Raw genomic sequence first — 11,026 nt, forward strand, 5'->3', positions numbered from 1 at the left:
TCACACCTCAGCTTCTTTTCTTTGTTGGCTCTTCCTCCAAGGTCTTCTGAAAGCCAGATTCTTTTTTTTTTTTTTTTTTACATCTTTATTGGAGTATGATTGCTTTACAATGGTGTGTTAGCTTCTGCTTTATAACAAAGTGAATCAGTTATACATATACATATGTTCCCATATCTCTTCCCTCTTGCGTCTCCCTCCTTTTCATCGCTCAGGGCTCGGCTCTGCAGTCCTCTCCTCAGACAGGCCCTCCTTTGCCTCCCCACCTGGATAGGACTCCCAGAGTATCAAAGCTGTACCTCTCTTACTTATTTGATAACTTACCGGTTCTGTCTTCCATATGGGCAGATACCTCACCTGCCTCATCCATCTCCATGTCTCCAGCACATGGTAAAGCACCTAGAACATTGCAGGTGCTCATTAAATATTTGCTGTGTGATGGATAATAACACCCAGTGACAGACTGGGGTTGGTGACAGATCATAGATTTGGAGTCAGAGAGATGCAAGTTCGCATCCTGGTTTTGTCACTCCCTGGTGAATGGCCATGGGCAAGATACTCACCTCCCTGAGCCTCTGAGCCTCTTTCTGGGAACAGAGATAAGATATATTGAAGGTGAAGTGTGTGGCACTAGTAGGGGCTCATTAAATAGAGATTATTGATATGGATAATTACATCTTTGTTTCATACTTACTTTGCACATGAGTCTGTTCCTGCCCTCAAAAATTCAGTTTATTGAGAGACACAGTGACCTGCATGGCCAACTATGAAACAATGGTGAACATACTAAAACAGAGATATGAACCAAGTACCACAGGAACAGAGGAAATAACAACAAATTCCACAATCCCTGCATTGGAATAGCATTTTACAGTTTATGTACCATGTACACTTCTGTCATTTATTTGATTGGCTCCTAGACTGTTGGAGTAGGCAAGGCCTCAGCAGCTCCATTTTACAATAGGAGATCAGAGGCTCAAAGAGATGACATCATTGGCCCATGGTCACACTATATCTCCTTGCCCTGCTATTTGTATTCCCCCAAAATTCATATGCTGAATCCTAACCCCCAAGTTGATGGTATTAGGAGGTGGACCCTTTGGGAGGTGATTAGGTCATGAGGGTGGAGCCTTCATGAATGGGATTAGTGCCCTTATAGAAGACACCCCAGAGAACAAGCTTGTCCCTTCCGCCCTGTGAGGACACGGTAGGAAGGTGGCCATCTGCAACCCACAAGAGGGTCCTTAGCAGAACCTGACCATACTGGCCCCCTTGTCTTGGACTTTCAGCCTCGAGAACTGTGAGAAATAAATTTCTGTTGTTTATTAGCCACCTAGTCTAGTATTCTGTTACAATAGCCTGAACAGCCTCAGACACCCACTCTACCTTCTTCCACTACACTCATTCCTCTGGACACCTTATGTGATTATCTGTGTATGTTCCATCTCCCAGGCTAGAATGCAAGCTCCATAACAGTCTGTTTTGCTCACTGCTCCATCCCTAGTTCCTAGAACAGTGCCTGACACATAGTAGTCACTCAGTAAATATGTATGGAATGAATGAATGGAAGATAGAAGAAAGAATTAGTGAAAGGCAGGTGTAGGCTTCAAACCTCTCAAGCAGGAGGCAGAATAGCTGGCTAAGAGCTCAGCTTCTGGAGCCTGACAGCCTGAGTTTAGATCTCAGCTTTGCCACATACTAGTGTGCAACCTGGACAAGGGATTTAACCTCTCTGTGCTTCAGTTTCCCCATCTGTCTAATGGGGATGATAATATAACACCTAGTTCATAGGATTGTTGTGAGGACTAAATGAGTTAACATTCATAAAGTGCTCAGAACAGTGCCTGGTACATAATAAGCCTCAAAATATATTTGGTAGCTTAAAAACAACCAACCAACGAAGGTATTTTGACTCCAAATCCAGCATTCTCTCTCTACACCATGTTATGTAGAGCTGTATAGTTTCCAAATGACTAACATATTCATGATTTTATTTTATCTTTCTATCGTTTTTCTATCTTTCCCTGTGAAACGACCAAGAAATAATGATATAATAATTTTTTTGGCTGTGCTGCACGGCATGCAGGACCCTAGTTCCCCTTCCAGGGAAACTGTGCCCCCTGCAACGGAAGCACAGGGTCTTAACCACTGGACCACCAGGGAAGTCCTCAAGAAATAATTATTGTCCCCATTTTACAGAGGAGAAAACTGAGGCTAGGCACAATGGCTCAAGGCCACACAAAAGCTTGGTTAAAATAACCTGACTTCAAATCAATGATTCTGTCCATGATTCCACAGGTAACTCTCTCCCCTAGATCTAGCCTGAAACAGGAAAAAAAATAAAATAAAATCAGAGACTGGCAGAGATTCTCAGAAGCCCTAAAAACATCAGTCTCTCCCATTTTCAGGATTTGGAAATCCACTTAATTTTTTCCAATCATGGGCTGTCATTGTATACAAAACAAATGTTGCTGAGACTTTAAGGGCAAGGAAATCTCCCACAGATTCAAGAGTGATGGATCCAAGGCTGCAAATGTCTGGGGAGCTCCCTGTTGACCAAAGCCCTCTCCTCCCCAAAAGCAGCTCTTATGGGCCCAGAACTGTGCCAGGTGTGTGGCATAGGGAGAATGCAGTGAGTTCTTCCCAAAGGTCCTCTCTTTGGTCCAGATTGGAGGGTGGAGACAGAATCTTCCTGGGGCTAGGCTTGTCAGCTGCCTGCTTTCAGATGCCCTGGGTAGGCGTGAGAATTGGATTTTGTTTTAAGTGACCACAATGCTAACCAGGCAACTTGAGTCCCAGAAGTCACTGAGGGGAGAAGATGTGGAGGTACAAATAGGATGAATGAGTTTTTTTGTTTGTTCCCTCACTTGTTTATTCATTGCATCCTCATTTATTGTGCCCTTAACCTACAATGGTGATCCCAGAATCCTATGTCTTTATTCACTTTATTATTTAAATAAGAGATTTAAACCAACACCCTTGCAATTCTTCCTGATCCAGTAATAACCACCATTTATTAAGCATCTACTACGAGCAGGCATAGCACATGCATAACCCTTCAAGGTAAGCATTATTATCCCCACATACAGATGAGACCATGGAAGCTCTGAGAGGTCAGGTGACAGGCCCAAGGTCACACAGCTAAGAAAAGAAGGTCAGGATTCAAACCCAGGTGGGCCTGACGCCAAAGCTCAGGCTGTGGTTGAAATTTTAAAATTTGAATACTTGAGTCATTAAAAAGAATGCCTGTAACATACATCTAAGAAGCAAGGTGTAATAATAAAATGACTGCCTGTGGCTCCACAACTCTATGGAGAAATAGAACATTCCCAGCATCGTCCAGGTGCCTTGTGTGTCTGGCCCCTATTGCATCCCTCTGCTTCCCCCCACTCCGACCCCCAATCAAGGTAACCATTGTCTAAATTTGGGGTCCATTAGTCCGTTGTTTGCATGCCTTTTGTTGCTTTATGTTGTTTTACCACATGCATTTGTGATAAATACGTATGAAGATAAACCGTTTAGTTTTGAACTTTACATAAATGGTTTACAGTATGTCTTCTATGGCTTGCTATCTTCTATAAACTTCTAAGATTCACCCAGTTGATATATGTGGCTTTATTTATTTCCACTGCTGTGAAATTCCATTGTTTGAATATACCACATTTTATTTATCCAATTTCCTGTAGGACATCTAGGTCATTTCTAGTTTCTTTCTTTCTTTAAAAATTTTTTTGCTATTACAAACAATACTACAAAGAAAATTCTCTTTTTTAAATTGAAATATAGTTGGAACTTCCCTGGTGGTCCAGTGGTTAAGAATCCGCCTTCCAATGCAGGGGACATGGGTTCAATCCCTGGTTGGAGAACTAAGATCCCCCATGCCGTGGGGCAGCTAAGCCCGCACACCGCAACTACTGAGCCCAGGTTCTCTGGAGCCTGCGTGCCACAACTGGAGAGCCTGCACACTGCAACTACTGAGCCTGCGTGCCACAACTAGAGAGAAGCCTGTGCGCCACAACTAGAGAGAAGCCTGCACTCCACAAGGAAAGATCCCACGTGCTGCAACTAAGACCCGATGCAGACAAAAACAAAATGAATAAATAAATATTAAAAAAAATAAATTGACGTATAGTTGATTTACAATATTGTGTTAGTTTCAGGTGTACAGCAAAGTGATTTGGTTATATATGTGTATGTATATATCTATATCTATCTATCTATCTATATATATATTATTCTTTTCCATTATAGGTTATTACAGGATATTGAATGTAGTTCTCTGTGCTATACAGTAAACCCTTGTTGTTTATCTATTTTATATATAGTGATATGTATCTGTTAATCCCATATTCTTAATTTATCCCTCCCCCTCCCCTTCCATCGTCGGTAACCATAAGTTTGTTTTCTATGTCTGTGAGTCTGTTTCTGTTTTGTAATTAAGTTCTCTTGTACTATTTTTTAGATTCCACATACAAGTGATATCATATAGTATTTGTTTTTCTCTGTCTGACTTACTTCACTTAGTATGATAATCTCTAGTCCATCCATGTTGCTGCAGTTGGCATTATTTCACTCTTTTTTTAATGGCTGAGTAATATTCCATTGTATATATATATATACCACATCTTCTTTATCCATTCATCTGTTGATGGACACTTAGGTTGCTTCCATGTCTTGGCTATTGTAAATAGTGCTGTTATGAACTTTGGGGTGCATGTATCTTTTCCAATTATGTTTTTTACAGGATATATGCCCAGGAGTGGGATTGCTGGATCATATGGTAACTCTATTTCTAGTTTTTTAAGGATCCTCCATACTGTTCTCCATAACGGCTGCACCAATTTACATTCCCACCAACAATGTAAGAGGGTTCCTTTTTCTCCACACCCTCCCCAGCATTTATTATTTGTAGACTTCTTAATCATGGTCATTCTGACTGGAATGAGGTGATACCTCATTGTAATTTTGATTTGCATTTCTCTGATAATTAGCGATGTTGAGGATATTTTATGTGCCTGTTGGTCATATGTTATGTTATGTCCTCTTTGGAGAAATGTCCATTTAGGTCTTCTGCCCATTTTGTGATTGGGTCATTTGTTTTTTTGATATTGAGCTGTATGAACTGTTTGTATATTTTGGAAATTAAGCCTTGTTGTCTCTTCATTTGCAAATATTTTCTCCCATTCCACAGGTTGCCTTTTCATTTTGTTTATGGTTTCCTTTGCTGTGCAAAAGCTTATAAGTTTGATTAGGTCCCATTTGTTTAGTTTTGCTTTTATGTCTTTTGCCTTGGGAGACTGACCTAAGAAAATATTGCTATGATTTATGTCAGAGAACGTTTGCCTATGTTCTCTCCTAGGAGCTTTATAGTGTCGTGTCTTATATTTAAGTCTTTAAGCCATTTTGAGTTTATTTTTGTGTATGGTGTGAGGGAGTTTTGTAACTTCATTGATTTACATGTGGCTGTCCATCTTTCCCAGCACCACTTGCTGAAGAGACTGTCTTTTCTCCATTGTATATTCTTGCCTCCTTTGTCAAAGATTAGTTGACCATAGGTGTGTGGGTTTATTTCCAGGCTCCCTATTCTGTTCCATTGATCTATATGTGTTTTTGTGCCAATACCACGCTGTTTTGATTACTGTAACTTTGTAGTATTGTCTGAAGTCTGGGAGGGTTATGCCTCCAGCTTTGTTCTTTTTCCTCAGGATTGCTTTGGCAATTCTGGGTCTTTTGTGGTTCCATATAAGTTTGAGAATTATTTGTTCTAGTTCTGGGGAAATTGTCATGGATACTTCGATAGGGATCACATTAAATCTGTAGATTGCTTTGGGTAGTATAGTCATTTAAACTATATTAATTCTTCCAACCCAAGAGCATGGGATACACTCTTCCCATTTCACTGAATCTTTGTTGATTTCCTTTATCAATGTTTTATATATAGTTCAACATATAAGTCTTTCACCTCCTTGGTTAGACTTATTCCTAGGAATTTTTTTTTATGCAATTTTAAACAGTATCTTTTTTTTTTTTTACTTTCTTTTTCTGATATTTCATTGCTAGTGTAAAGAAATGCCACAGATTTCTGTATATTAATCTTATATCCTGCTACCTTGCTGAATTCATTTATCAGTTTTAATAGTTTTTTGTGTGGAGTCTTTAAGGTTTTCTATATAGAGTATCATGTCATCTGCATATAATGAAAATTTTACCTCTTCCTTCTGATTTGGATATCTTTTATTTCTTTTTCTTGTCTGATTGCTGTGGCTAGGACTTCAAATATTGTGTTGAATAGAAGTGGTGAGAGTGAGCAACATTATCTTGTTCCAGAATTTAGCAGGAAGGCTTTCAGCTTTTTACTGTTTAGTATTATGTTGACTGTGGGAGAAAATTCTTGATCATGACCTCTGGTGCACCAGCAAGGGTTGTGCATGTGCAGGGTGGAGTTGCAGGTTTGGAGGGCCTGTATGTGGTGCCTTACTCAATATATCCAAAAAAAATTGTTGTACCAGTTTACTTTGGAGCCTATAAGCTAGAGTAGTGTCTTTCCAGGGGTCAGTGCTGGGTTTAGGAAAGGGGGTTCCAGGGTGTTGACAAACTGGTAACCCCTGAGATTAACCTTGGGAAATTCCTACCTCTAAGTGTGGTAATTCACAAAGGAGTGCACAGACTTGATAGTTTATCTCCAGAACTGAGCTTCTGATGTTGGAAATGATCGCTCAGTTACTAGTTAACATCCCAGGAGACAGGATCCTCCGATAGGACACACGAGAACCAAGAGAACTTGAGATGATCTCACCACATCCCAGGGGACTTGGCATCTTGGCCAGAGCATGTGAGCTTGGAGCATTTCTTAGTCGTGTACTGTCTGGTGGCAGAATCCAAGTTTGTCAGCCTTGGATTCAAGGCCATAGGATGGACTGACTGGAGGCAGTTAGGTCCTGGTTGGAGTTTTGCTTCTTTTCCTGCTTGTACTTTTTTCCACCAATATTAATTTTCCTTCTTTTAAATTATTGATTATGTAATAATTCAAAGAGTTCAAAGTTCAAAGTATAAAATTATACAAGGAAGAGTCTTGCTCTCACTCTCGACTCCCACTTGCCCAGTCCCCCTCTGAAAGGTAATTGCTTTTATCCATTTTCCATGCATCCTTCCAGAGTTTTCTTTATGTACAGGCAAAGATGAACATAAAATCTTATTTAAGCCTCCTGTTATGGAAGAGATAGCATATTATTCCCATGATTCTGCCATTGCCTTTTCACATAACAATGAATCTCAGCTATCTATTTCATGTCATTACATAGAACATTTTATTGTTATTAAAAAAATACCTATGCAGCATTCTATTCTATTCCACAGTATTTATTTATCATCCACTATGCACCAGTCTCTATGCTGAGTGCTGGGGTTAAAATGATTAATCGAAACAGGCCCACTTCAATAGAAGTTAATTTAAAAAAAAAACAAGCCCTGCCCTCAGGGACACTACAGTCTAAGGGCAAACAGACAAACAATTATGATAAAATACTGCAGGAGCTCTTCCTTCCAAAAATATTTCTCCAGTCCCAACCCTTGTCAGGCATTGCTCTGGGCATGAGGCAGACGGTGGTGAATAAAACAAATGAAAATCCCTGCCCCCTGGCACTTCCATCCTAGTGGAGCTACTGTTCTGGCACTGTGATAAGGGGGGCTGGGGGGGCACATGGTGGGGTCCCTAACCTGGTCTTGGTATCAGGGAATCCTTACTGAAGGAAATGATGCTTTAGCTGGTAACTAACAGCTAAGGAGGAATTGGCCTGGTGAAGGACCAGAGAGGGGCCAGAGTTCCCAACAGAGGTCCCCTGCCAGGCGGGGCAGGGAGGTGAGAGGCATCCCTGGGGACTGAGAGAAAGGCCTCCCTTTGCAGCATCGAGAGAGACTGTGGCCAGAGCTGAGCCCTGACAAGCAGGCAGTGGCTGGCGGCGGTGGGCCCTTGTAGGTCACAAGTGGCACTTGTCCTGTGGAGGCCACTGCGATGGCTGCCACGTGGAGTGGTTAGGAAAGGGACAAGAGGGCAGGCAGGGGGCTCAAGGGGAAGGAAGTGTGGTCTAGGCAAGGCTTGTGATCGGCTGGACCCATTGGAGCAGAGGATGAGGGGAGAAGGAAATGAATTCAAGACAAGGACGAGGAGGTGTTGACAGGACATGGTGGGATGTGAGTGGCGGGAGAGGAAGCCTCAGTCTCCTCACCTGAAAAATGAGGCCAATGCCCTCCTCTGTGGGCTGTTGTGGAGGATTCACTGGTATGAGGAGGGCTCTTGGCAGTGTTTCTGTCCCCTCACTGCCAGCACCCCTTCACCTGGTTTTCTGTTTGCTCCCCTCCAAGCCTATGAGCTTAGTTACAATTTTTCTGTACTTCAGCAAGGGAAAACTACTGTCTGATCTTCTAAGCCCTTGCTCCCCCCACGCCCCCAGCAGGCATGCACAGAGTATCCTGGTACAGGCCGCTGCCCTCTACTGGAACTAAACTTCCTGCCTTGCCAGCACACACTGCAGAGGGAGCCTCCAGGTGCGCACGCAGCAGGGCTGGCCTCACGCAGGTCCACTGTCGCAGCTGTGTCTGCTGTGCGCGGCAGCTAGTTTTGGTGTTGCTGCCAGCGTGGCTGCTTTGAGGCTGCCCTTGGACTGTGCGCTCCTGGGAAAAAGACCCCATTGTGGGCACCTGCCACGGGCCTGACTGCGGCATCTGCCTGTGGCTGTTGCAGTGGGAGCCTCTGCTGAGCAAAGAGCAAATGCAGAAACAGCATTTCCCCAAATCCCCTTGGGCACTATGGCGCCCAGTAGGGCCTGGCCAGGTTTATTTGGCGAGAAGATCTGGGTTTGTTTGTCTCCAAGCACCATGGGTGTGTGCTGCCCAGAGCCCTGGCCTGGATTCTCTTGATTATTCACTAGCAGCCTGGAGCTGCCCCTCGGAGGAGGGCTGTAGTGGGTAGAGGAGCAGCCTGGTTGGAGCAGTCTTGTTAATCTAGGTCCTCTTCTCTGAAAGAATGCTGAGGACAGGGCCCTGGGACAGGCTGCCCCCGCCCCCTCTGCCCCCGCCAGGCTCTAGTGGGCTCCCTTTGGCCGGGAGTTGCAGCCCCACATCCTGCCTCTTTCTGCGAATACCTGCCCCTACTGGCTGGGAACCGAGGGTCAGTCTCAGACTCAGGAGTGGGGGAGGGGTGTGGAGCGGCCCACAGTGTTTTGGCTCAGTTCCATTTGCCCTGGAGACTGGTCACTAGCATGTCCCCTAGTCTTGATAGGAGGGATGCTGTGGGCCTCAGGTCCCCACTCTCCACCCTGCATGTGAACATTCAGTCCTGGCTCCTGACTCTGGGGAAGATTCAGAATGCGTGGTTTGAGGCACGTGGCTTTTGCAAAGACAGAACCTTTTATCTCCAAGCGGCCCAGGTGGGCCTGACCAGGGCTCTGTCATTCCGGAGGGCACTGAAAACATGGTGCTTACTCAGGCGCAGTTTCCTGGGTGTGTGCCACCTGCGCTCAGAAGGACCCCACGCTTGGTTTAATGATCCAGTGTCACCGTCTCGGAACTCCTCGTGATTTTTGGCCAAGGGGTGGGGCATTTTCCTTTTGGGCCCTGCCAATTACATCACTGTTCCTATTATACTCTTTGTTGTCTCTGTCTTCCCTTTTATTATCTTTTGAATTTTGAACTATGGGGATATTGAAAAAAAAAACTTTAAAAACTAAATACCACAAAAGATTAAAACGAAGAAAGACACACTTATTATTTGTTGTGCACGTTTAGAATGGTTCCTACGTCCATTGCAGCGCACGGGCTGCTGCATACACACCCACGCACCACACGTCCAATCCACAGTCCGACCGACTCCCAGGAGAGCCTGTGTGACGTGCAGGGTGCCACCCCCATGAAGGACACAGAGACAAAAGTGTGCTCCAGGCCACCTGCTCCTATGTCAGGTCCATGCCGCTGCCCAGGACAAGCAATTCTTACTTCACAGCTGGGTGGGGAGAAGGGGTTCCCCAGACTTTCTTACTGACTCCCACCTCATATCTTCAGTGTCAGATGACACTTGGAAGTCATAGGCTAACATCCCCAGCTCTGCTGGGAGCTCAGGGAAGAATACTTCTGTGTAGACAGGAGACTTCTGTGGTGGGCATGGATGTGGTCATGGGAGACCCTGTGGGGTCATCTTGCTTATTCCCTTCAGGTTGGGCTCTCTCTGTGTTGTTTATCGCCAGAAGAAAAAGAAGATTATGGCTGTAGAGACTGCAGGGACAGAGACTCCATTAGCTTTCCAGGCCCCTCTTCTAGTATTTGTCACTGATGCAGATTTCTTGCCTGAATCACTGATGCTGCAGTTTTTGCTCGTCTCTCTGTAGGCTTAAGAAACTGGGATTTTCCTGCGCCACAAATCTCGAAGGGTTGAAAATGCCCAGAGCCTGAGAAGAAGCTTTGAGCATCTACACAGGAAAACTGCAGCTCTTCATGGGCCCGTGGAGCTTCCGCTTTCTGCTCTGCTGGAAGGAAAGGATCACTGCTGCCCTCTGTTGGCCAGTTGACAGAGACTCAAGGAGTCATCCAGAGGGCGGGGTCCCCTTTGCTTTTCTCTGGGACAGCAGCTTTGAGTCCTCAGGTAAATTCATCTTTTCACTGTTCCTGGCATGCAAGTTTGTCCTCGACCTGGGGCCTTGGCCCTTGCTGCAACCTCTCCTCAGAATGTTCTTTGTCGAGTTCAGGTGGCAGCCCCTTTCTCATTCTCTAGCCTTTGAGTCAATGTCACCTCCCCAGGGAAGCCTTCATGGGCTACTTTGTCTGAAACAGCACCCAACCCCACCCCCTGTCCCTCTCTATCCCATTACCGTGTTTCACTTTGTTCGAGCACTTACCTGCTATTTGAAAATACCTGTTTACATTCTGTGTTTACTGCCTCTCTCCCTCGCCAGAATGTCGGATCCAGGAGAGCAAGGTTGGTTACATTTGTCACTGGACCTCAATGCATCGTACATAGTAGATACTCAAAAATACTTGT

Source organism: Stenella coeruleoalba (assembly GCF_951394435.1).
Source record: "Stenella coeruleoalba genome assembly, chromosome: 1".
Taxonomy (NCBI): domain Eukaryota; kingdom Metazoa; phylum Chordata; class Mammalia; order Artiodactyla; family Delphinidae; genus Stenella; species Stenella coeruleoalba.